A 26480-nucleotide genomic window follows, 5' to 3' on the forward strand; every position below is an offset into this window, starting at 1 on the left:
CCATCCACTCTCCCAAGTGCTGAGATTAAAAGTTTGTGCCACCACCATCTGGCTATTTTTTTTTTCTTCTTTTAAATGTATAAATGGAACCTGGATTTCTTTGGCCCACGGTAAAATGCAGTTAATTCAATCTATGCAGATGCAGCCTCTGGACTGAAAATGCAGACCCAGTGAGAAGTGCTTACAGAGTGAGCGAGAAGTTTCATATTTGTAAGAGCAGAAACAGTGTGTTCTGGGTCGGGATACTGAGCAGGTTTGATGAGAGCAAAAAAACTGCAGGCTTCGTCTGCACACAGGACTCGGGCTGGGTGGGAAGATGTCTTACCTCGCCTTTCTCTGGGAAACTGGGTGGCATCAGGATTCGCTGGCTCCAGTGATGTTTGTTTTCCTTAGTTTGTTCCTCAGACTGGGCGAGAACAGGTGGATATGGGCGAGCAAACAGCCAGCTCAGGTCATTTGGGAAGAGGCTAGCTTCCTCCTGGGGGTGACGTGCCCTGAAAGGGACTCTGAATGGGGAGCTGCTGGGGCAGGGAGGTGGTGGCAGGGGTGGGAGAGGAAGGGCGCTTCCTCTCACTGTTTGTATTTACACCTGTGTTTCTGAGCTCAGCTTGCATCTCACTTTTCCCTGCAGGCAGGGCTAGAGCCAACTGTGCCAAACTCAGCAGCCAGCGGCCCAGAGGGAAGCAATCAATGCCACAGAAGCCAACTGAAATGAACGGGCCCCTTTGAGCCTCTCCCAAATACCTGGCACCCCACTTTCCGTCTGAATGCTGAGGTAAGAACCCTTAAATCCAGCTCGTGGGAGACGGCAGAATGCCTCTTTGGGGAAAGCCAGGGCAATTCTCTAAGGCTCAGGGAAGAAGGAGCAAGTGTTTTTAGTTCCAAGCATCTGCTTCCATCCCAGTTCACGTAGAGGAGGCAAAGTCACTGGAGGCCAAAGAGTCTTTGTTAGTGCAGAACTTCCAGAATCTTTCATTTTCTCCATTGCTAAGGAAACTTGAGCCCTAAAGAGGATTAACTAGACCAGATTCAGATGGATGCATCTGTGCTCTGTTCTGCCCAGGAAAGCCAGCTTGCTTACACACACACACACACACACACACACACACACACACACACACACAAACACACACAAAATCCAAGACACATACACAGATGACAAAAATTATGCAGGGCAGTTATGGCAAAGCGTTCCAGTAGGTTTACCAAAAATGATTGTAATAAACTTAGATGTGTTCTGATTATAGAAGTTCACCTTGAACATCTGGAATAAAATAAAGCAGAGTCTGAAAACAGCCCTCTGTTAGAGCTCCCCCTTGGCTCCCATGCGATACCCATGCCTTCTGCTTGGAGGTGGAGGGACGACTCCATGAGGGGGAGGAGAGCTTTCACCCAGTCTAGAACGTCTCCAGAGTTGGTTCTAAGCATCGCGGAATTTTACAAACCAGTTGTTAAAAAGCGGTAGTGCACACCTTTAATCCCAGCACAGACACAGGTTGATCTTTTGAGTTCAAGACCAGCCTGGTCTACAGAGCGAGCTCTATCTAGAACAGCCAGGGCTGCACAAACAGATCCTGTCTCAAAAAAACAAAACAAACAAAAAACAAAACAAACAAAAAAACAAAACAAAGCACTATATTCCCCTCTCCACCAAGTCAGCCAAGAACTACAGAAAAAAAAAACAAAAGACAAATCAGTATAAAACAGGTGGCAGCTTAAAATTGACCCTTGTGGGAAAGTGACATATTGCCATGGAAAATGGAGAAGCCACAAAGGCTTCCTAGGACTTTTTTCTTTTGATGGCGCTGGGGATGAAACCTAGGGCCTTGAGCATGTGAGACAAGGGCTGGACCACTGACTCTGAGTCTCCTACTCGTGGATAGTAGGTGGTCAGTCCATGGGATCCGGGAGAATAAGAGGGCACGGTCTGTGGTCTGTGCGCAGTCTCTCACGGATAGCTATGATGGTGGCTATTATGATAGCTACATAATGGCAATGAGAATGACACGGGGGAGGCTCCTTGACCTCTGCAGGGAGAGGGTTAGGCTACCAGGAAACCTTTGGTTTATTGATGGAGAGAAACTGGTTGCATTTCTCTCTCTGATGGACATCTTGGGGGGTGGGGGGTTCTGAATTATTGATACTCTTTCATAAAGGCGGATGAAAGCCCTCCATTTACTGACCAACATCTGGGGTGCATTTTCTTCCTGGAAAAGTTGAGGAGCTGGCCCGGGGAGTGTGGAAAGAAAGCCTTAGCAACATTAGATGTGAAAGCCAGGACCCAGCCAGAGCTTTTGACTCTTCATCTCTGAGGGAGGGTGACTGTGACTTCCTGCCAAACATGAGGCTTCAACAAAAGCCTCTTTCTTCAAGGCCCCCCACCCCCACCCCTCTGTCAGCAGATTAGACTTAATTAAATTAGCATAATAGAGTCCTGGCCTCTGCCCTTTTTTCTGAGCCTTCTGGCTCCGACTTTGCACTTTTTTGCACTTCCTAAAAGAGGGTATAGGGACAGGGTGAGACTTCAGTGACATTCCAGTTTTCCTTGTGGTTCAGAAAATGAGAAAGGTGGGAAGGGTCACAGCGGGCATCAGGACCCTCACCCTCATCTGAAAAATCCAGGCCACCTAGCAGCTGGTGGTGGTGAAACTATGGGATCCTAGTGTGGTGTGGGATTTCCCCTTTGTATGCTGTGAATATGATTGGTTAATTAATAAAGAAAAATGGCTTGGCCTGATAGGGCAAAAGAATAGAGGTAGGCAGGGAAAATTAAATGGAATGCTGGGAGAAAGGAGGTGGAGTCAGTAAGAAGCCATGTAGCCCTGCAGGAGCTAGACAGAATATTAGCCCGTAAGCCACAGCCACATGATGATGCACAGATGAATAGAAATGGGTTAAATTAATATGTAAGAGTTAGCTAATAAGAAGCTAGAGCTAATAGGCCAAGCAGTGATTTGATTAATACAGTTTCTGTGTGATTATTTTGGGGCTAAATGGCCCAGAACCAACAAGTGGCCTCTTTCCCTCCTACAAATTGACATGCCAATGTGGTGGACTAAATCTATGTAAAACCTGAGAGAACTTGAAAAGGAACTCTAAACACTAAAAAACAAAGTTTTGCTGCATTTATTTTCCCTAATGGGCTTTGCTTGCTGGGGTCACACTGCGGCTCCTTTAAGAGAGGTTATCCTGATTCAGCGGTAGGGAAAAAAAAAGCCATGCTTTTGAAATGCCAGCTTTCTGTGCTGTGCTGTCAGCATGAACTCCCATTCTTTCTGGAGGTCCATCTATGGAGCACTTGAATGGGGTTTGTGGGCCTGGGTGCTTGTATGCCCACTTGGGAAAGTAGCTGAGACCATGCCCGCAGCTCAGCGCCCCCTGCCTGGGCAGGCAGAGGGATCAGGAGTGCTAGGAGTGCACAGGCAGGAGAGCATGGCAGATTCCTGCTGCCATACAAATAGAGATTTCCAGGCTGCGCAATGCTCTGCATGGCGTATCTAGCTATTACTCAGATAAAAAGGGTTTATGTGCTGCATGCTCATTCTCAGAGTTAACGTGCTGAGCATGGCTCCTACCTGACAGTCCCAGAGTAGGAGTATTGGTACCTCTACCATTTTAAAATTGGAGAGAGGTGGAGACAGTATCCAGAGGCACTCCAACCAAGCTGCTTACCATTTTAAAAGCTGTTCAAGACAGTAAAGAATTACAGATACATAATAGGACAGACTCAGACATAAAATACCTCTAAATGGGTCACAGTGTTGGATAAATGTACATAGGCTTGGGAGAGAGAAGAAAAAGAATATAGAGAGTTGGAAAAGAAGTAAATGATTTAAAAAAATAAAACAAAGTCTTTAAAGAGTCAGAGTACAGACGGTCATAGATTAAAGAATTAAGTAATAATAAGTCATGTAAAGATGGAAAATTCACAGAGAGTCTGTACTATGTATATTATTGTGTTATCTTTGAATTTTTTTGACTGCAAAAAATATTTTTGACAGCAGAGAGACCTTTGATTCTGGGGATTGCTAAGCTAAGCCAACATATATATTTCAAAGGAATCTTAAATTCAAAATTTGAGTCTAAGGATATGTTGCTTTGGAAAAGAGGTTTTTCTTTTGTTTCCACAGAGAATGAGAACCTGTGTATTGCTTCCAGACTAATATAGTTTGATGGACCAAGACCTCCTGAAAGGTTGCCTTGAATACCCCTCAAAAAATTACTTCACCCAATAAACAGCAGGAAGTACTTTGGAGAATACTACAACCAAATTCCCAAATATTGTTTATAAATGTTTCTTTATATTTAAAGGGGGATATGCTAGAAGACTTGCATTGGTATGGATCTTGGTTTATTGATACAAATTTAAGGTCAATCTTATTATATGTATATTTCTGCTCTTGATTAAGGTATTGTGATTGTGTTGTTCATTTAAAAATGTAATGTAAAATTAAGAAATATAGGTTAATAGTCATCTGTTATAGTCAAGCTTGTAGTCAGTTAGGTTTTATAGATATAGAAATATATGTTAGTTAGCTATTCTTAAAATCTTTCAAAGACCTTCAGAATATGGCATTTAAAATGTTTTAAGAGCTTAGGACTTTTTATGACAATGAGATACATCTGCTCCTGGCAGCACCAATTACTTCAAGAGGAAGACAGGCATTGAAGAGGCTATTTATGGAGTTGGTTAGCCATTTGGGCAAGAAACTACTCTTGCCTGGACTGCAGGACCAGCAGAAAATGACTGCTGAACTTGCCTAAAGGTGAGAAAGGACCTTCGGGGTTCCTGTTTCATGAAAGAGTCTGCAAGAAATTCTGCAGGACACAGAAGAAAGTGACTGACAAACTGCCAATATAGGTGGAATTGTCTTTGAAATTTTCTGTTTTGTGGAAAAGTCTTCTGGATACTATGGGCCTGTAGGCCGAAGATGGATGCCCCAACAGTACAGAAGAACTTTGAGTGACTGTCCAGGCAGCAAGGTGTCTCTGTCATTTCTAGAGTTTTGGAAGTTGCTTACAATGCACTTCCTGTTTACTTAGGTAATATTATATCCTTCTGCGATCCTTGATGGAGTTTAAGAATTGATAGTTATAGTTTTCCTTAGTTATGATAAAAGATAAAGTAGATATAAATATTATAACTGTAACTCTTGCTTGATACCCGTTTTGTATATGCAAACTTTACTATGTTAAAGTTAAAACATTACTTTTTATTTAAACAGAAAAGGGGAAGTGATGTTAGATTTTCCTTTGTACGCTGTGAATATGATTGGTTAATTAATAAAGAAAACTTGCTTAACCTGATAGGGCAAAAGAATAGAGGTAGGCAGGGAAAACTAAATGGAATGCTGGAGAAAGGAGGTGGAGTCAGAGAGAAGCCATGTATCCTTGCGGGATCCAGATGGAACATTAGCCGGTAAATCACAGCCACGTGGCGATACACAGATTAATAGAAATGGGTTAAATTAATATGTAAGAGTTAACCAGTAAGAAGCTAGAGCTAATGGGCTCAGCAATGATGCAGTGATTTAATTAATACAGTTTCTGTGTATTATTTCGGGGCTAAGTGGCCAGGAACCAACAAGTGGCCTCTCTCCCTCCAACACTGGAGAAGAAGAGGTAGGCTGGGGCAGGCTTGGTCCCTGAGGCTGCCTGACCCCTGAGCTGTTGTTGTATGTAACCAACAAGTGGCCATGGCTGATATTTCCGGTTGCTAGTCCTGCCCTTGCCCTTCCCAGGCCTTTCTCTACATAGTGGCCAAAGTTCTAGTACCCTTCAGAAGCAGTCTGAAGTGTTCTTGGATATATGCCTCCTTCCTCTTCAAGGGCTTGGTTTCCCTTCTCAAAGATGATGCAGGAGAAGGCCTTACTCTAAAGACTATGAGGAATCTTTGTGAGGTAAGAAAGAGTAGGTCGTAGATGGAGCCCCCCTTCCCCCCCCCACCCCGTGCCACCTTGCTCTGTGTTTTGTCTCCAGCAGCATGTGTCTGCACCCATGTCTCAGATATGGAAACTTAAGTGCTGATGTAGTTAAGGTCTGTTCAGAGTCAGTGCCCTTTGCAGCAAGTGGTTGGGGGTTTGCATCCTAGCTTCACCAGGCCTTTCCTCCCTAAGGGAGTATGTTGTCACCTTGGAACAGCTGCAGTGGAGTTTGCAACTCTCTGAGCTGGTCTGCTAAATCCCAGGGCTCTTTCTCGTACGGTGAGAGACCATCAATCAGATGAGGGAGCCTGCCCTTCCTGCAGCTTCCACTTGATGCCCCAGGTGGTGAGCCTGCTGTCCCAGCCCTCCCTACTGGCTAGGAATGGGGTTTCTGACCCCTGAGTTCTCAGATGTCTTTACAAGGGGCAGAGTATGATGGATAGACTTAATTTTCCTCTGTGGTTGGGGGTGGGGTCAGGCTCAGCACAGTGATTTCCAGTTCTGCCCATTTTTTTTGCATGTGCCATAATTTCATTTTTCCTTATGGCTGTATAAAATTCTACTGTGTAGACAGACTTATCTTTATCTTTCCCCCAGTTAATGGGAGTCTACCTGGTTCCTTCTTCTTGCTATGATGAACGGTGCGGCTATAAACATAGATACATAAGGCATTGTTCTCCAATGTGTTGACTGAACCCTTTAGGAATATGCCCAAGAGCAGCACAGCCGACTCTTATGGTAGTTGCATGTCAATTTGCTGAGAAATCTCCATATGGGTTCAACAATGGCTGTTTTAGTTTACATACTTATCAGCAATGAATAATGGGTCCTTTGCCCCATGTCTTCACCATAATTTATTATTGTTTGTTTTCTCGACTGTGGTGAGATTTGTGGTTTTAATTTACATTTCCCTGGTGGCTTAAGGGCATTGGACAATATTAGAATGCAGGTCTCGACTGTCTGTGTTTGTTATGTGGACTGCCTGTTCAGTTCACTGACACATTCACCGACTGTGTGTGTTTGTTATGTGGACTGCCTGTTCAGTTCACTGACACATTCACCGACTGTGTGTGTTTGTTATGTGGACTGCCTGTTCAGTTCACTGACACATTCACAGACTGTGTGTGTTTAGTCTTCACCATCCTTTCTCTTTCCTTGTAGTAATATGAGCAGCGGGGCTGCGTCCCCAGCACCCCGCTGCCCGCAAGGCTAGCTTTACCCGAAATAATTACACCGAAACTGTATTCTTTTAAACACCGCTTGGCCCATCATGTCTAGCCTTTTCTCGGCTAACTCTCGCACCTGGACTAACCCATCTCTAATAATCTGCTGTAGCCCACAAGGTGGCTTACCAGGGAGATTCTAGCCTACGTCCATCCTGGGTCGGAGCTTCATCGCGTGTGCCTCAGAGAGCAGAGCTCTCGCCTCTGCCCGCAAGAGTGGAGCATCGTGTCTCTCTGAGGCGTCTGCCCCTGAGAGGAGAACTGTTGAGTCTGAGCTCACTTCCTCTTCCTCCTAGCGTTCTGTTCTGTTTACTCCTCCCACCTATCTTCTAACCAATGAGGGCCAAGCAGTTTCTTTTTATTTAACCAATGACCTTCCTCCATCATTTCCTGGATACTACATCCCTTGCCTGAGGTGTACTTGGCAAAGAGTTCTTCCTGTTCTGTAGGCTGCCCATTCATTCCAGTGTTTGCTCTCTTTGTTGTATGGAAGCTTCTTGATTTCATTTCATCCCTCAGTGGATTATTTCTTGTGCTATTGAAGTCCTGTTTAGAAAAAAAAAAATCCCAGGCAAGAAGACTTTAATGTAGTTTCGTAGATATTTACTGAGTATCTACTACATGGCAGCCAAATAGCCCAGTTTGCTTGCACCACACAGATCTGACAAAGATAAGGGGAGGAACTTCCTTGAAACAAGACCTTATAGGACATAGGCTCTCCTTTCTGCTGGAGCAATGCACCTTCAGCTTATCTTCCAAGGACTCCAAAGGCAGAACCAAATCTGAAGCCACTGTGCATCTCAGGCACTGTGCCCCTTACTCTTTGAAATGTTCAGTCTGTGACTAGCACACAAAGCAACACATGGAGGGCTGGACCTGTCGGGGCCAGACTCGACAAAAATACCTTTCCTCCAGAGTGGAGGCATGGGAATTTAGAAATATAGTAAGGAATACAAAGACACAAACAAAAATTATTAAATGCAGAAACACATAGGATAGCATTGGGAGGGAATTTTAGTGAGTACTGAAAATTCGTCCATGTTTACTTTCCAACATCTTAAGATACCCCTGACTTAAAAAGGTAGAAGTAGAACAAAAGGACTGCATTAACATAGAAATTGAAAGTCAAGGGACACATTCATTGCTCATGCCCTCGACCACTCTGTAGGCAAACCACTCCCTGGGTAGAATCCCAAGTTATTTCCATAAAGGGAACTAGAATTTGGCTGGACCCTTAGACTTTTTGTTTTAGGTAGGAACCAACTACTTCCCTATTTCAGGAGCGCAAGGTCTGGCAACTAGCCACACTTGTTTACAATAGCCTTGAGAGAGTGGAACTCTGATTTACCACTAGGTGGGACCTTTGAGTTAGAAGCACAATAATCTCAACTAAAAACAAGCCCCCAAACTCTCTGACCTTTGGCCTCTTTGGACCTCCACAAACTTGACACAAGTTAGAGTCGCTTAGAAGAGGGAACATCAAGTGAGAGGGTACCCCTGTTAGACTGGCTTATGGGTATGCCTGGCATGCGTTTTCTTGATAGATGGTTGATCTGGGAGGGTCTGGCTCACTGAGGGTGGTACCATCTCTGGGCCGTTGGTCTTGGGTTCTATAACAAAGCAGGCTGAGCAGGCAATGGGGAGCAAGCCAGTCAACAACACTCCTCCATGGTCTCTGCTTCAGCTCCAGTTCCTGCTTTGAGATCTGCACTGGTTCCTCAAGTGAAATCAACCCTTTCCTCCTCAAGGTGCTTTTGGCTGTGGTGTTTCACTACAGCAATAGAAACCCTGACAAGGACACGGGGACAGTTGGGACCACTGAGGGAGGAGGCAGAGTGGCCAGTGGCTGTCTAGAAAGTCACTGTCAGATGGAGAAGGGTACTCTGCTCCTAGCTTGGACTGGTTGAGTCAGGGGGCCAGTTTCGCAGAGAATCAAGACTCCCTATGACTGTGGCACCCCTGCACCTTGGGAAGGAGGAAAAGCGAGGTCCTGCAGGGCACCCAGAGAACATAAAATAGGATTAAATGAGTTTCTTAACCTCCTCCCTTGGAAGAAGTAGAGGCCCAGAAAGGGGAAGGCCCTGTCCACTGCTCAAGTGGAACTGGGATATGGTCTCTTGACTGACCAGGGTCATCAAACTTTCTGGTCAAAAAGAAGGCTGTTCTGGAGGCCTTCACGCCACCTTCCTGTCTCAGTCTGCAGAGGGCTTTGCCGCTAGAGGCATCTGTAGCAAAGACAAGCCGGGATGGGGAGCTGGTGCCTTAGTTAGCAGAGGTCTCTGCCTCTCTGCTCCTCCCTTCCCCACCCCTCCACCCCACTGTCTCCTTTAGTGTGTGTTTTTTGCTGGGATCTACCACCCAAGCCTTCGGGTTGGGGAACTTGCCATTGAACTCTCACATCGAAGTGCTCAGTTTTGCAAGGTTTGATGCTAGACTCTGACCTGAGGACGGTAGCAGTCTCCCCAGGCCCTGGAGGCTCTCTGACCAGCTTCCTCCAGTATCAGATAGCTTGAAGAATTTCTACCATGAATGAAGATTAATAGTAATTTGCATAAGGCTTTTCTCTTGAAAGGAGGTGCCTATTAAATGTTTCCATTATTATGCTTCATCTGCCTTTACCTAAGATTGATTAATAGACAACAACCTTGTCTATGTTTAAATTACTCAGCGTGAGGAGTTTCGGCATCTGTTTACACACCTGGGAACGGCGTTAATGTTCACAGCCGATTGCTGCCTCTCCACATTTCTTTCTGTGCTGTATTTGTCCCTCCTGCTCCTTTCTGTCACCTTTCCACCTCAGCAATGGCCAGTCTGCTTCCTGTCACCCCAGCACGTGCGTTTCCTGGGCCTCATGAGGGTGGAGTTCTATAACACGCACCCTTCTGCACCCTTCGATCCCTCAGCAACTTTATAATGTTGATCTCTGTCATGCGAATCAGTCATTTCTTCCTTTGTTGCTGAAAGGGTGTGGGTGTCCTACAGTTTAACCACCGACCTTTAGGCAAATATTTGGCTTGCTTTCAATTCACAACTATTAAATTGAAGTATTCATCAGGAATTTGTGTGTGGGGGGAATCTTTATATAGCCGTGGACAGAGATTTCTCTTGTGGAAACCCATGGTCGAGCATTTGGTGCGCGTTTGCTGTTTAGGAAGCTGCACACTGTCTTCTAGAATAGCTCTGCAGCTGCTCCACTGCCTTGCCAGTGTCTGTAGCCAGGTGCTTTTAGCTTCAGCCACTTTCCCTGGGTCGTCTTTCCTGTGGTCCTCCGGTCTGTATTTCCCTCCAGGTTAATGTTGTTCAGCTGCTTTTCATGTATGCGTCTACTAGCTACATATTTCCTTATATGAAGTTTCAGCTTACGTCTCTGGGCGTTTATTAAAAAGATTATTTTCATGGGACTGGAGTGATAGCTCAGAATTTAGGAGCATTGACTTCCCTTCCAGAGGTCCTGAGTTCAATTCTCAGCAACCACATGGTGGCTCACAGCCGTCTATAATGAGTTCTGATGCCCTCTTCTGGCATGCAAGCATACATGCAGAGAGAACACAGTATACATAATAAATAAAATAAATCTTAAAACAAATGTTTGTATTAGAAATTACATTGAATCTCTTCTTACAGTTCATTTGGAAGATTGGCTTCTATATTCTACCATTGAGGCTTTATTAGCTAGGTTTTGTAAATACTTCCTCAAATTCTGTGCTGTGCATGGAGCTGGAGATACAAATAACCTAATAATTATAGCTGAGTTGAGTAAGTATGAAGTCCGTTCTGGTAAGAGGGGCCAGCGGTCCTGACGTGAGAAGTGTCCTGGGGGAGAACGGATGGTTTCACAGGCACGAAGAGTTAGCTGTGTGTGGAGGTGAAGCAGAGGCCGCGGCTTGACCGAGTTAAGGGTGCTTTGATCTGCTTGAGCAGTAGGGTTTGGAGGCGGTGGAGGCGGTCTGTCATCCCAGCTCTCTGATTACACTCCTCTTTTCCAGTCCTTTTCGCTTTGAAATAATTACAGAATTCACCAAAAACGGCACAGGTGGTTCAGAGCCGGGTAGGACCGAGCTGTGGTTTCCCCAGTTGCCCCGTCTTGTGTAATTACAGAACACTGGGAAGGGTGGGTTCCCAAAGCACTGTGCTGACCAGGCAGTGCTCTTTGCTCTGCACAGACCAGTGCAGCCACCACTGCAATCAGGATTCAGAAGTGGTCAGTAACTACAGAGACCTCCCTACTGCTCTGCTTTTGACATCACACTTGCTCCTCCCACTTCTGCATCCGGATGAATGTCTCACACAATATGGAATCTTCAGAGATACACTTTAGATGCCCCTCAAGCCCACTGACATTGTTGACTGTGGCTTGTTTTCTCTCTTTTCATGGCTGAGTACTATTCCACGGTATGGATGTAAGATATCCTAATCTGTGTATTCGTTACTTTTCTGTAGCTGCGATAAAACACCTTGTCCAGAAGCAAGTCAAGGAAGAAGGTCTATTTTAGTTTATGATTCCAGAAGGGTTAGAGTTTATAATGGTAGGGATGACATGGCAACAAGGAACAGGTATGCTGGTAGGAACAGGTGAAGCACGATCAATAAAAACTCAGAGAGAGAAACTGGGGTTCAGCCTGAAGACGAGAAAAGAAAAGCAGTCAGCCACTGGCTCTTGCCTACACCTCAGTCCCAAATGGTGATCCTGCCTCCAGGAATCAGAATGAGACCATGTCTGAGAGCTGTCTCCTCCCATTTTATAATCCTCTCTTGGGCTGGGATTAAAGGCTTGCACTGCCCGGTTTTCTAAGGCAGCTAGTGTGGCCACCGGGAATAAAGGTGTGTGTCACCACTGCCTGGTCTGTAAGTGTTTACGAGCTGGGGGACTTCAGCTCCAGGTTCTTTTCGAGTAATATCTATGAGGACTCTGTGGCCTTCTCCCCAGAGAGCGATGAGTAACCAGACCAAGCAAGAGAAGAATTGTCTTTATAATGATTCTTTATCAGCAAGTTCAATATCCGATGCATCAATGGGGTTTATAAACTTAATAGGCATGGGGGACTGATGAAGGGAACACACAGGCAATTCAATATCACAGTTATCACTCCTACTAATCCTAATACATAAAACCAATTCATAACCTTAATCTAACTTATCATTTATTCATAAAACACTTCTTAACCTTAACTTATCCATTAACATTTCCTAATCTTATCAATTATCTATAAAATATCTCTTAACATGTCACACACTAAACATGTATTAATACGTCTATGCTCTTCTCTTAACATCTCATACACACATGAAATAAATAGCATCATACAATCTGGTATTCCCTGGCTTAAAAAGGGCCTTTTGAATTTCTTCAGGCTGGGCTCTTGTCTGCACTGGGGGCTGGGTAGCGAAGATCTACTCTTGACCCCGTAGTCTGCGCTTGGGAGATAAGGTTCCGATATCAGAATGTAGGGCCTTGGACTCGGCTTTTCGGGTGACCGAGTCTCGGGAGACAAGGCTTTTAGTTCTCTACTCTTGAAGACGAAGCTTTGCTCTCGGGATGGCAAAGCGTTCTGTCTTCTCAGAAGATGAAGGGGATGGCAAAGCATTCTGAAAGGCAGAGTATCTTGTCTGTTCTCGGGAGACAGACCTTCAGTGTCCACTCTCAGGGCATGAGGCTTTGCATTTGGGCATGGAAGGCGTTAAATGTCTGTTTTCGGGAGACGAAGCTCTGTACTCGGGAGACAGAGCATTAAATGTTTAGGCAAAGCATTTAATATTTCTGCTTTTCAGGAGGCAGGCTTGGAGGATCTCTCTTTCCACGGAGGCCTGATGCCAGAGCCATTGTGAGAAGCAGGATAACCATCCTCCTTCAGCCTCCTCTTTTAAGTCAGTTCGAAACTGCCCCTCGTTTGATACTTCCGATAACCAGATGTCCTAGGTTATCAGTATCGACTGGCCACAGAAGGGTAGGGGGTCCCTCTAGTGTGGCAAGATTATTTCATTACCACGGTTGCTGGGTGCAGCCCCCACAACTGGCAGGGCCAGATGGGCGTGGCAGCCTTCAAGGGGCAAAAGTTCTCTTAATATTTCACCTTAGTAATTTTCCACAGCACACACAAGAAGAAATGCTTTTACATTACACCAAGTTACATTCATTCTTATTCTATAAATTTCCTGCTCTATCTTCACTACAGATTCCCCTTTATTCATTCAGAGGAATCTGTTTCCATGCTCATTACAGTAAGGCTGACCAGTGGGGCTGTTTGACTTTCTGATCTTCAGGCAAGCTTTATTTATTAAAATACAAATGAAATGCCACTACAAACAGGACACAGAGAGCTCACATCTCAGCCACATCAAGGAAGCAAAGAGTGAACTCTCAACTTTCCCTTAACAAAATACCTTACTTCAGTCAGGCTGCTCCTCCAAATGGTTCCACAACCTCCCCAAACGGAGCCACCACCCTGGACCAAGTGTTCAAATACTCTAGCCTGTGGGGAACAAATTTCTCATTCACTACAGCCCTTTACCCATTAAAGGCTATTTTAGACTTGGGATTGATTTGATATCTGTAGCTTTTGTATGAACATAAAGTTTCTTTTTTTTTTTTTTTTCTGGGACAAGTGTCCAGGACCAGAAACAGTGGATTCTATGGCATACATGTTGTTTAATTTTTTGAGACTGCCAGAATGTTTTGTAGCATGACAACCTAACGGCCTTCCTGCCCCCGTCTCCCTGCCTATGCCGGGTGATACAGGGTGTGTCTTCTTCAACTGTTCCAGTCACTGCAGGGGAAGCTTTTGTGTCCGACTGCCTGTTTTCCTGACTGAGAGTGACTTGCCACTCTCGGATCGGCCTGCTTGAACTCAGACCTGTCTGCAGTTACAGCCTACAGCCTAGCGTGCCCTCTGATGGGTCCCTCTTTCACCATTTCCAGAACCTCCCCGATGTGTTTCCTCTTTGACCCAGTCATTGTTCTGGGTGGCTAAGGAAGGAGATATTTCATAGAGCCATTTATTTTTTCCAGGGAGGACAGGTTTTTTTTTGGTTTTGTTTTGTTTTTGTCCTTTTTCTTCAGAGTTGAGCAAACAACCTCCAAGTGGGTTTTTTGCTGTGGTCCCACCCTGCCCCTCCCTGGCACCAGTGTCCCACCGTCTGTCCCTCTGGAACTGGCCCCGGGGGGAATGTTTTCTCAGGATGTTTTGGTGGGATGGTGCTGAGAGCAGCCACTCATCTTCAGGCCCACCTCAGACCCAGTGTCTTCTGCTCTTCCTCTAGGCACAGGGGTGGTTTCTGCACGCTGCAGACAGAACATAGGCACGTGACAATGATAACACGCTCACATCCTGGGCTCCAAGTGTTGTTCCCAGTTAGTTCATTTTATCTTCACCATAAACGTAAGAAGGGCATAGTTTAAATGTTTGAACACAGAGAAGCAGGCATGCAGAAAGGTTTTACAGCAAATCACTAGGTAGCCATTGTGACCCCCCCCCCCAAGGTGACAGCTGCCTCCTTCCTGCTGCCGTCCCTGAACACTTTCTGAGTCTGTGAGGACACCCTGCTGTGGTGAGCTCACAGCTGTGTGCCTACAAGGTGGCAGTCACAGGTCTCCCCTTAGGGACTCACCCGGAGAAGAGTATTTGTGGCCAGTGTTTGCTGGAGCAATTTGGGGTATTGCGACGGAAAAGGAACTTGGTTGAAGGCAGAGAATGCACTTCCCTGGAGGACGGGAAGGTCCTTGGAGAGCTGGTGGGACTCTGCTCTGCGTAGGTGTAGGTGTAGGAGGAGCTTAGGTTTCAAATACCACACCCACCTGGGGGCGGGAGATGCAACTCTCTCTGATGCAGCTGTGTGCTCAGGGCCCATTCGTACACACTCTGGGGAGAGGCTGAAGGAGGTAGTACAGCTCCCTGACGTGGGGAGATAAGATAGCGTGTGACCTCACTACTGCTAAGATTCTCAACTAAGCGCCCAGGTAGAGGTAACCTTGAGAGGGAACGTAGAGACCGCTACCACCACCACCTAACCCCCCCTCCCCCTCATCGTTTCTACCTATCAGGAATGGCTGGGAGAGAGTCAGCAGTCTATTCTGAGGAGTCTGGGCTCCAGTAGACTTCCTTCTAATCAAGACAGGATTAATGGCTGCTTTCTGAGCAGAGAGGAGAAGAGATTGGGGTGGTGGGGTTGTATAGCTCCTGGGGAGTGTTAGGTCTGGCTGCCTGTCCTTCAGGTGTTCCCTGCATGAACACAAAACTGAATGTGAGCCTCCCCTGGCCATGTGGGCCTCCCCGTCCATGTGGGGAAGCATGCCATTTACTTACTTCATGGTACATCTGTTGGTATATCTTATATCATGGTTATCACATGGTTCCATGTGAGCACATGAGTCCGGTCCTCACCCCCACACAGGTTGCAGAGAGAGAGAGAGAGAGAGAGAGAGAGAGAGAGAGAGAGAGAGAGATATTAACACCGACAAATGTGAAGTTACAGATCCTAGGTGGGGAACTCTGGGGCTGTGTGAGTGAACAGTCTGAGAGACAGGACACTTCACAAAGTGATCCTGACATGGGGCTTTCGACCTTAGCTTTGGCCACAGGCAGAGGAGTCCTTGTGTGATATTCAGGAAGGTATTTGGTGCCTGGCTCAATGCTTGGCCATGCAGGACCTTCCGCCTCAACACACACCATTCTACAAGGTTACAGATGTCCAACCTTTTACCTGCTAATGTACCCATGGGTATGAGGGGCGTCTCCAAGACTATGCCTCGAGGGGTAGCTATCTTTTTCTGTTGTAGAGTGTGTTTATGAATCTGTTCGGCAAATCGAGAGGGCCACCATGATGGCTTAGAGAGTAAGAGTTTTGAAACAGATTTATGGGGTGTAATCAACAGTCCATGAAAACGACCCAGACTAGAAGAATGGTTCAGAGATGGCCCAGCGGGCAAACACTTTTCCTACCAAGCCTGATGACCCAAGTTCCATCCCAGAACTCACATAGGAAAAGAAGACCAGACAGGTTGTCCTTTGAGGTACCTCCACAAGTGCTGTGGTGCATGCACCCACGGTCCACTCACAAAGTAAGTGCATAAGAAAAAATGTGTGAGAGAGAAAGCGGGGGGAGGGGGAGAGGAACAACTCTGATTTTTTTTCTTTTTAAAGTAAATTACTGTGTCGCTACATTCTGTTATGCATCTTTACATGCATTGGGTCATCTTTCTAAACAATAGACAAGAATATTTTTATTTTTCATATGATCGGGACTGTGCTTCCAGCATGAAGATCCCGACAATTAATTAATTCAATTATTTACTGAGAGCCTGCTAAAGACCACAGTTGGGCTAGGTGCAAAAAGGGAATAAAGAGATAAACAGATGCCGGTGGCTGTTTTTCTGGCATTTGCTGACTGCTTGCTAAAGACTTTAACCTTGACCTGGCCCACTTGCTAAAGACAAGTTTAACCCTGACCTGGCTCTCTGGTGTGGGGGTGGTGTTTGCTTTCTGCTCCATGATTCTAGCAAGTGGAGACCTTGCTTTTGCAACCCCATGTCGTGTACTTGTTCAGTCCCTGAAGACAGTGGTAACTGGGAGGGTACTGACGATCATGACAAAGTCTTGGCCTGCTAAGCACTCATGTCTTAGAGCTGAGCTGCTTTAGGAGGCTTCCAAAGTCCAGATCACAGATTAGATCCAACTAATAGCAAGACCCCAGGAGCTACAGCCAAGTGTTTTGTAGCCCGTTCAGCTCCCTACAATCATGTGCATGCACCCCCCCAACTGATGCTAGATGCCATTGAATTGGCAGTTGGGGTCTGCTCTGTATCTGAAGCAGAGAAGTCCATCATGGGGTGCCTGCTGTTTCTGTGCATCACTTCAGGGCGATGCATGATGTTCTACATCACATTTGTAAAAGAGCTTTTAAACCTGTGTGGCGCCATCCCATTTTCCTGATGAGGAAGCTGAGGCTGAGAGCAAGCGAGGAGCTGGTTTCAGTGTGTGTCACTACTGCTGTGGACGCAAAGCTAGGGTTTTCTTCCCCGCGCACCACATCCTACTTCAGTTACTGGTACTCGCTGAGTGCCTTACCATCTTGGGTGCAGAGACCTTATGGACAAAAGGCATGCAAGTCCTGTTGTCCGTTACCCCGGGGTGCTCTCCTGTACCAGGCTTTCTTTGGGGCCAGCAACCGACTCCCAAATCATGACGCAGAGACATCTTATTAATCGTGAATGCTCAGCCTTAGGTCGGGCTCATTTCTTGCTAGCTCTTATAACTTAACCTGTATTTCTCCACCTACGTTTTGCCTGGGGCTTTTCCCTTTCTTTTCCTTTCTTTCATTCTACTTTCCCGCTTCTCATCTGGCTGGCAGCTGCCTGGTTTCTGGCCCAGGACGTACCCCTATCTTTCTCCCCCTTTCTCTGCTCCCCCCCTCCTTGTTTTATTTATCTCTCTTCCCACTAGCCCTGCCTATCCCTCTCCTGCCTAGCTATTGGCCAGTCAGCTTTTAACTAGACCAATCAAGTGGCTTAGGCCGACAAAGTGAAACAACACACTCTTACATAATTAAAGACAGCATAAACAAATGTAGCACACCTTTACACAGTTATGTTCTGCAACCCAAACAAATGTAGCACATGTTCACACAGGAAGGTTCCACAACACTCCCCATGTCTCCTGTCTCAGGCAACTGTGCTGCTGTAGTCTGCTATTGCTAAGAGGAAACCCATGGTTCTGGTCACCACTGGGACCCTAAGTCACAGGGCTGTATCCTCTTGCTTATGGCTTTTTCCCTCCACTTGCTAACAGTATAGTTTTATTTTTTTTAATTTTTTTTGAAAGTATTTTTGATGTTTATTGAGCTCTACATTTTTCTCTGCTCCCCTCCCTGCCTCTCCCCTCTCCTTCAACACCCCCCTCCCAAGGTCCCCATGCTCCCAATTTACTCGGGAGATCTTGTCTTTTTCTACTTCCCATGTAGATTAGATCTCTGCACGTCTCTCTTAGTGTCCGCATTGTTGTCTAGGTTCTCTGGGATTGTGATTTGTGCTTGCTTCTGGCTTCTAAAGCATTCCCTGGAAAGCTCTCCTAATGGGCCCTTCCCTCTGAGCCCTCGCCGTTTCCTTTAGCCTTGCCCAGATAACTAAGTTCCTCCTGATAAAGGTGAGTTCCTCTGGCCACCCCGCCCTGCTTCCCAGGGAGAATTTGGACACAGTGTTTTCACTTGTCATTTCAGATGGTTTGCCAGAGTTTGCGGAAAAAGGCCTGTATTATTAATGCCCTCACTGGGAACAGCTGCGCCTGCCAGACTGTCATGTGAGACCCAGAACGCTCCTGAACCCACCAGGTCAGGGGGAAACTTGATCCTGCCAAGGTGGAGAGCAGCAGGGGAGGCAGAAAGCATTTGGAAGCAGTCTTCTGTCTCCGTAGAGACCTAGTAGGGCTCTGCCTCTGGGCAACTGACTCCACCTGCTCCCTGTGGGGCCCTTTGAAGCCTCAGCAAGATAAAAACAAAGATATCAGTAATTAGTTAGGCAACCGAGAGGCGCTGCAGCAAACAGCATCCACTTTGAAAGAAATTAGCTTTAGTGCTCAGAACTAGGCTATGGGGCCCCAGCAAACATGTGTGTGTGTGTGTGTGTGTGTGTGTGTGTGTGTATGTGTGTATTTGTGTTCCTTTCAAAAATGAGAAGACAGGTTTTGGTGGGGTTTTTTGTTTTGTTTTTTGAGACAAGATTTCTCTGTGTAACAGCCCTGGCTGTCCTGGAACTCAATTTGTAGACCAGGCTGGCCTCAAACTCACTGAGATCTGCCTGCCTCTGCCTCCCAAGTGCTGGGATTACAGGTGTGTGCTACCACCACCCAGCAAGAAGACAGTTTCTTATTCAAGCTTGTGCAGGTAGTAAAGAGCAGCCGAGGTATGCAAGCCCGGTGTGGGTTGTTCAGGTTTCTTTCAGGACTTCATGCCTCGTGACGTAACAGCAAGGTCTCAGGTTTTCCCCGCTGTTGGTCCTGTTACTGAGGTTTTGGGCGAGCTCCTGAACCCCAACAGCCTGGGAAAAAAGACAAAGGTCCAGTGGCTTCTTCTCCCCTAGTCCATTTTTGGGATTGAAAATGCCGCTAAGGCTTAAAACAGGTGTCAAGCAGTGTGTGTACAAAGCAATCCTGGACAAGATGTGAGTTCCACCTACTGTTTCCTTAGCCCCAAATGTTCTTTTAAAATGTCCTCCTTCCTCTCAGGGCAGTTATAGTGTCCTTTGTAGCTTACCTCTGTCCTTGTGACTAAACCTTAGCGTTCAAGTGTGGACCCGACTGAGTTCCACACCAGCTGGTCAGGATGACTGAGGTGCTGGTGGGAGTCGATGGGCCACACCTCGCCTGCCCTCTGTTGGATTGCTATGTCCTTGGCTCTTAACATTCCACCAAAGCTCAGCCCAGTTTAGAGCGGTGGTTCTCAGCCTTCCTAATGCTGCGGTCCTTTAATACAGTTCCTCCTGTTGTGCTGACCCCAACCATAAAATGATTTTCGTTGCTACTTCATAACTATAATTTTGTTACCGTTATGAATTGTAATGTGTGTGTGTATGTATGTATGTATATATATATTTGGAAATAGAGGGTTGCTGAAGGGGTCTCGACCCACAACTTGAGAACCGCTGATTTCAAGGAAAGACATATCATGATGTCCCCAGCTTGGAGTGGAGCCAGCCCTTCTTCAGTCCTCACTGACACCTCCTGGTACTGATCATAGAGCTTCCTATTCTCCCGCCTTCCCCAGCCCTGAGCACAACAGGCCCATTTCATGACCCAGTTTGGCCTTGCTGTCCTCAGCTGGGCTTTGCCTTGCTCTTTCTGGTAAACACTTATTCATCCTTCAAGACGGGATGAGCTGTCCCTCTTCTGACTTCCTCTAACAATGCTGACAGCACCCCACCCCAGCCTTCAGTTCTTAATGCTTCATACAGTTTCTCAACCATCAGGTCTTTTTCTTCCCCGAGGGCCTAAGCAGCAGAAGGTGAATTCTGTTTGTTCCTGAGTCACCTGGTCTGGGACACGTCTGTGTGCAAAAAGATTGATTAATAAGTTACATACTCATGGGAGAATCACAAGTGTATTACTTTTTAAGAAAATATTAGAGGCTGAATAGTTGAGAGACAAAAGAAATAATGGGTTTGGTTGATCCGAAGGTCAAGGAGAGTACCAAACCACAACCCCAGTCTCCCACCCCTGCCCTTATTAAGGGACTGTGCGGAGTGAGACTCCCAGCTCGGGCCAGCCTTGTCTTCCAAGAGGGGGGCCTCATGAGGCAGGGCTGAGTACAGCTTTGGGGGAAGAGTGGGAGTTCTGACTAGTCCCCCAAGGGAGTTGGGGGGAAGCCGTGCAGGGTGGGGATCAAAGCAGGGGCTGGAGGAAGCCTAAGGCCAGCCTCCCTTCCACCCTGTGGTGATTAGGGGCACCTTGCTGGCTGCTGCCACTCCCTAAGAGCAGCTCCCAAGGAAGCAACATGAACGGTGTCCAAGTCTCCACTTGGAGCCAAGACTGCTCATATGGGCCATTCTAGCTGACTGGCGTGTTGCCCATCTACATCCGCCTACTTCTGAGGCCGATGGGAAGTTCCTGGTGTCAGTCAGTGCTTCATCTTCTGCACATGGCCAGATCCAAGTTTGAGGCCTGGACATAGACACTCTAATGGCTCATTGTGCTGCTTTGAGAAGGGTGGAGAAACCTTATTTGCTAAGGCCCCAGGCTGCTGCTGGTTCTACGGAGAGTTTTTCTGAGCTGGCCATTGTGCAGGGTGTTGCATATGACCATTGCCTTCTTGATGCCTCTGGATCCCCCAAAAGACACAGCTGGTGACACTGCGACATCATAAATGCACACCTAAACTTCAGCACAGTTAAGCTGCCCAAAGTAATATGAGCAAATGATGGTTGCTATACCGTGGACCAGGTGTGCGTCTCCTTAACTACGATGTCCTTGCTTGTCAAGCCTAAGTGACCCTAAGGCTCCCTGGGTCTCCTGTTAAAAATGAGCCCAGCTAGGAATGACGGCACCCTGGTAATCACAGGATCCCAAGTTTTAGAAACGCGGTATGGTAACTTCTTGCCTGTTAAGGTATGGATCGTGGTGGGCCCTCTTGTCAGCTAGTGTGTTATGATTGAAAAGAAACTTGACTGTGAACAGGTATTCATCTTTTAAAAAAATTCATTAGTCCTAGGACTTGATCTTAAAAAGGATATAGACTCTGGCTTAGTGAGTAGCCAGCCACTCTAAAAGTCTAAACCCATCACCATGTGTGAGTAGAACGAGCTACTTTCCATTGACTCTTTCACTTGCCATTGGGCTACCTGGATCTGGGGGTGACGATCGGGGGAGGCTAATATGCAGCGTATACAAAGTTGGCCTTTCCCCCCAGGGATGCTCCGGATGCAACTGCACTCCAGGGGTGGAGCAGTGTGCTAAGTAAGGGCTAATAGCATGTCGACGAGAGAAAGAGTGTCAGACATTCAAAACAAAATGAACGTAATAGCAACTGGGCAGCACTAGAGCCAGAGAAGCTGGTGGGGTTTCATGGACTGCTCAGGAGTGAGACAGCCAAGCAAAGCTGAAAGGTCGGGGCAGAGGACCCTTTGTGAAGGCCAGCAGGAGGCGTGCGATTGGTGACATCTCTGTTTGCAGTCCAGCTTTGGCACTGAGCTGGCTTTTGGTTTGCTTACACAAGAGCTCCAGTTACAGAAATAATAGCAGGCTTCTGGCCTCTTGGCGTTGACAGAAGTATGGCAGAGGCCGCAGTGAGTAGATCACATCCTGCTGTCGCCCACTGCTTCAGGTCCTAGGAGCCTGCCCTGAGGGGTGTAGGTTCTGAACCTCTGGAGTTAAAGCAAGCACTGTGCTCTTCTCACTGACTCCGATGGATGGTGCCTCTCTTATCCACCATTGCTTTACATTCTCAAGGCCCATCTTAGTGTTATTAACTACAGACAATAGTCAGGGGAATTTCCCCATCAGAGTCCCGCGAAAGGTTCTATCTCTTATCCGAGACCACTTTCTGTTTCCAACAGCATACAAAACAACTCAGCGAAGGCTTCCTATAGGATAGGAATGCCATGAAAGGTGCTGTTATAGAGGAAAGGAACCCCGGGGAAAGAACATCCTCAGATATTTTCATCCCAAAGAGCCAGGGTTACCTAGGAGTTAGGGTCCAGGGAGTTAGGACTACTGCTTTGATGGTGGCCTGCGCTCTTTCTCATTTTTTCCTTACACTAACTCTCTAATCCTGATTGTAGGATTACTGTTTTACAAACAAAGAAGCTGAGACCCACAGACTGACCTTGGTTGCCCTAGGTAACAGTGCCAGGAATGGCGCTGGACTTTACACTGAGGCCACTGTGGCTCACAGGAGAGATTGTCATCTGCCTGTGTCATTTACTGGAATACATCATGTCTTGTTCCCTTGAGTAAGGAGGAAACTGGGGATTAGTTGCTCTGATTCATATGTGAGGGTGAAGGTCCGAACAGATGGCATTTGGGTGGGGGTTCCATCTTCACACTGGAAGTCATTTCTGCATTTGAACCGTGGATGCGATGCTTGCGGCAGAGATGGAATGCTGGCATCTGGTTCTCAGGAGCCTCCATTAATGTTAATAATGATGCCTGTGGTGGTTTGAATAAGAACGGCCCCCATAGGCCCATATGTTTGAATGCTTGGGCCATAGTTAGTGGAACTGTTTGGGAAGGCTTAGGAGGTGTCGCCTTGGAGGAGGTTTGTCACTGGGGTGCGTGGACTTTGAACTTTCAAAAACCCACTCCAGGCCAAGTCTTGCATTCTCTCTCTCTTTCTCTGCCTGCTGCCTGTGGATCAGATGTGAACTCTCAGCTACTGCTTCAGCACCAAGCCTGCCAGGCGGCTGCCATGCCTGCCGGGCTGCTGCCATGCCTACTGGGCTGCTGCCATGCCTGCATGCTCCTCACCCAGATGACTGTGGATTCACCCTCGGGAACTGTAAGAACCTCCCACTTAAATGCTTCCTTCTTGAAGATGCCTTGGCCACAGTGTCTCCTCACGGCAAGAGAACAGTAACTAAGACAGTCTCCAGCTATCGAGGAATGTGTGCCTGCCACTGGGCTCTGTAGTAAAGATAAAGAGGGCTAAGGTGTGGACTGCCCTTCAGGAGTGGTGACAGCTGAGAGGAGGAAGGAGAATGGACCAGTTTGTCTGGGAACCAAAGTCACTGTTCTCAGGACCTCATCTGGTACCCATCTCTGTTTACACAAACTCAAGGCATCTAGTGTATAGATCCTGCTGCAGCTGTGAAAGGAATGCGCTTGTGGGTGTACTTCATGAGTTTGAGACAGGCTCACTAAACCTCGCAGCGCAGGGAATCCTCCAGTTGCCGAGTAACTCCCTCCTCGCTTTCTGAGTACCTGGGGTTATAAGCATATGCATGTGGCCCTTCTAGGTTCCCATTCTAGTTAAAGTGATGTGCATATGATTAGGATAGTTGAGTTTGGGCTTGGTGGCACACCCTTGAAATCCCAGTTCAGGAGGCTAGTTCAAGAAGATAATGAGTTCAAGGCCTGGGTTACACAGTTAGACCGTGTGTGTGTGTGTGTGTGTGTGTGTGTGTGTGTGTGTGTGTGTGTGTGAGATTTAAGCAATATGTCAGTAATGAGAAAAGAAAGACATGGTAGGCAAATTTCCAAAATATGTTTAGATCAGAAATAATACTTTCTGATCCATTGCTATGGACTCCACACCTTTTCTGGGTTTCCTGTAAAATCATTAAGTATTGAAATGGCCACTGTAAGCTAGGAGCACTGTGAGTCAGGATGACCAGGAGCACTCTGGGTCAGGATGACCATGAGCACTCTGAGTCAGGATGATCAGGAGCACTGTGGGTCAGGATGACTGGGAGCACTGTGGGTCAGGATGACCAGGAACACTCTGGGTCAGGATGACCTGGAGCACTGTGGGTCAGGATGACCGGGAGCACTGTGGGTCAGGATGACTGGGAGCACTCTGAGTCAGGATGACTGGGAGCACTCTGGGTCAGGATAACCGAGAGCACTGTGGGCCAGGATGATCAGGAGCACTGTGGGTCAGGATGACCAGGAGCACTCTGAGTCAGGATGACCAGGAGCACTCTGGGTCAGGATGACCAACAGCACTGTGGGTCAGGATGACCAGGAACACTCTGGGTCAGGATGACCTGGAGCACTGTGAGTCAGGATGACCAGGAGCACTGTGGGTCAAGATGACCTGGAGCATTGTGGGTCAGGATGACCGGGAGTACTCTGGGTCAGGATGACCGGGAGCACTGGGTCACGATGACCAGGAGCACTATAGGTCAGGATGACTGGGAGCACTGTGGGTCAGGATGACCAGGAACACTCTGGGTCAGGATGACCTGGAGCACTGTGAGTCAGGATGACCTGGAGCATTGTGGGTCAGGATGACCTGGAGCACTGTGGGTCAGGATGACCAAGAGCACTCTGGGTCAGGATGACCTGGAGCACTGTAGGTCAGGATGACCAGGAGCACTGTAGGTCAGGATGACTTGAATACAAGGTCAAAAAGAAGAGTTTAGATCCCATGTTTGGCAAAATACAGTGAGGGGTGAGGAGAGAGAGGAGGGCTAATCACGTGCTCATTCTAGTGTGCAGGGTGTCAAATGCAAAGGGCTTTGGTCTTTTCACCATCACCCTAGGAAGTGGGTGCACTTACATTTTCAGGAGTTGTTGAGCACCCCCGAGACCGCATAACTATTAAGCAGTAACCTCGGTTTAAACTCAGGATATCAGAGAAACACTTGTATAGCCTGTGGAGAAAAACATAGCCACCTGGTCAAGAATGCCCCAAGGGCCTTTATATCACCAACACAGGCATTCCCCCCTCCCCCCCTACCTGAAGACTTCCAGGACTTTAGTCTGCCTGCTCTGTTTGATAGACCCACCTGGGCCTGGAAATTTCCCAAGTTGAACTTCCAGTGGATGGCCCAGAGCTGCTTTTCTCTGGCCCCTCATTTTCCACTGAAAGCGGGGCCACCCTTATCATTGGGGAGTCCCGATCTTGAAGTCATTCTGACTGTCTAGTTTGTGACCACATGCTTTCAAAGCACATCTAATGTACATTCACTCCTTACCAGCCGCACTGCAGACAGCCGAGTCTAAGCCACGAGTACTGTTGTGCATCTTCCTGTCCCTGCCACACAGTGACTTACTTGAGTCGTTCTGGTGGCATTAGGTCGGAGAGGGCTCTGCCTGTGCTTACCGCCCTGCTATGACCACAGGATGCCCTCGATATTCTGCTCCTTGTCCTCACCATTGAGCGGGCACCTCCCGACTCCTCTGGCTTTGTGTTCTCCATCACCTTCCATCCCTTTTACCAGACACACGCTCGGAGCTTTACACACACCCTTCCTCTCTGTTTCAGGTGCTCTGCTTCAGACGATCTACGTCTTTCCCTGCGTTAGCTATCCCTTTCCCACCGAGGCACTTCTGACTTGTTTTGTGTCTCCCACTGCTGAGCTACAATGTTGTCAGGGCAGTGGCTGTCAGATTATTTATTCTGTGTTCTAGTCTAAGCACTAAGAATCGTGCCTAGCACATAGTAAGTAGTTAATATGTATAAAGTGTGTGTGTGTGTGTGGTGTGTGCATATGTGTGTGTATGTGTATGTAGTATGTATGCTAGTATTGTGTATGTCTCTGTGTGTGGTATGTATGTGTGGCATGTGGGGTGTGTGTATGTGTGTGCACTCGTGTGTTTTGTGTATATGCGTGTAATGTGGGTGTGGTGTGTGTGCGAAAGTGTGTATGTATGTGTGTTTAAAAATGAGTAAATAGAGAACATAACATTCCTGTATGGGTTTCCAGTTTGGACATTTTTAGAGGACTCTGTGGGCAATGCCAGAACACTGAATATAGGAATCTTCATGAAAGAGGTAGAGTGAAGTAAGCATTTCTGGGTCAATAGGTTGCTGGTCAGCGTGGATGCAGTGGTGGAGGAAGAGCTGGTCAGCGTGGATGCAGTGGTGGAGGAAGAGCTGGTCAGCGTGGATGCAGTGGTGGGCTGGAGCTGGTCAGCGTGGATGCAGTGGTGGGCGGGAGCTGGTCAACATGGATGCAGTGGTGGCAGGGAGCTGGTCAGCGTGGATGCAGTGGTAGGCAGGGAACTGGTCAGCATGGATGCAGTGGTGGGCGGGAGCTGGTCAGCGTGGATGCAGTAGTGGCAGGGAGCTGGTCAGCATGGATGCATTGGTAGGCAGGGAACTGGTCAGCGTGGATGCAGTGGTGGGCAGGAACTAGTCAGCATGGATGCAGTGGTGGGCGGGAGCTGGTCAGCGTGGATGCAGTGGTGGG

The 26480-nt window shown here is 47.2% G+C and overlaps 1 protein-coding gene across 3 annotated transcripts in view; it reads left to right on the forward strand.

Annotated features, from left to right (window-relative positions):
* Nucleotides 1-26480, forward strand: part of St6gal1 (ST6 beta-galactoside alpha-2,6-sialyltransferase 1) — a 140159-nt gene that overhangs the window by 29002 nt on the left and 84677 nt on the right. For 2 of the 3 annotated variants that reach the window (XM_005344758.3, XM_026785927.1), the window contains exon 2: nucleotides 632-775. The exons of the other annotated variant lie outside the window; for it this stretch is intronic. The gene's annotated coding sequence lies outside the window, so the exon portion shown is untranslated. The remainder of the gene's footprint in view (nucleotides 1-631; nucleotides 776-26480) is intronic. 3 annotated transcript variants of the gene reach the window in all.

Source organism: Microtus ochrogaster, chromosome 2 (assembly GCF_000317375.1).
Source record: "Microtus ochrogaster isolate Prairie Vole_2 chromosome 2, MicOch1.0, whole genome shotgun sequence".
Taxonomy (NCBI): domain Eukaryota; kingdom Metazoa; phylum Chordata; class Mammalia; order Rodentia; family Cricetidae; genus Microtus; species Microtus ochrogaster.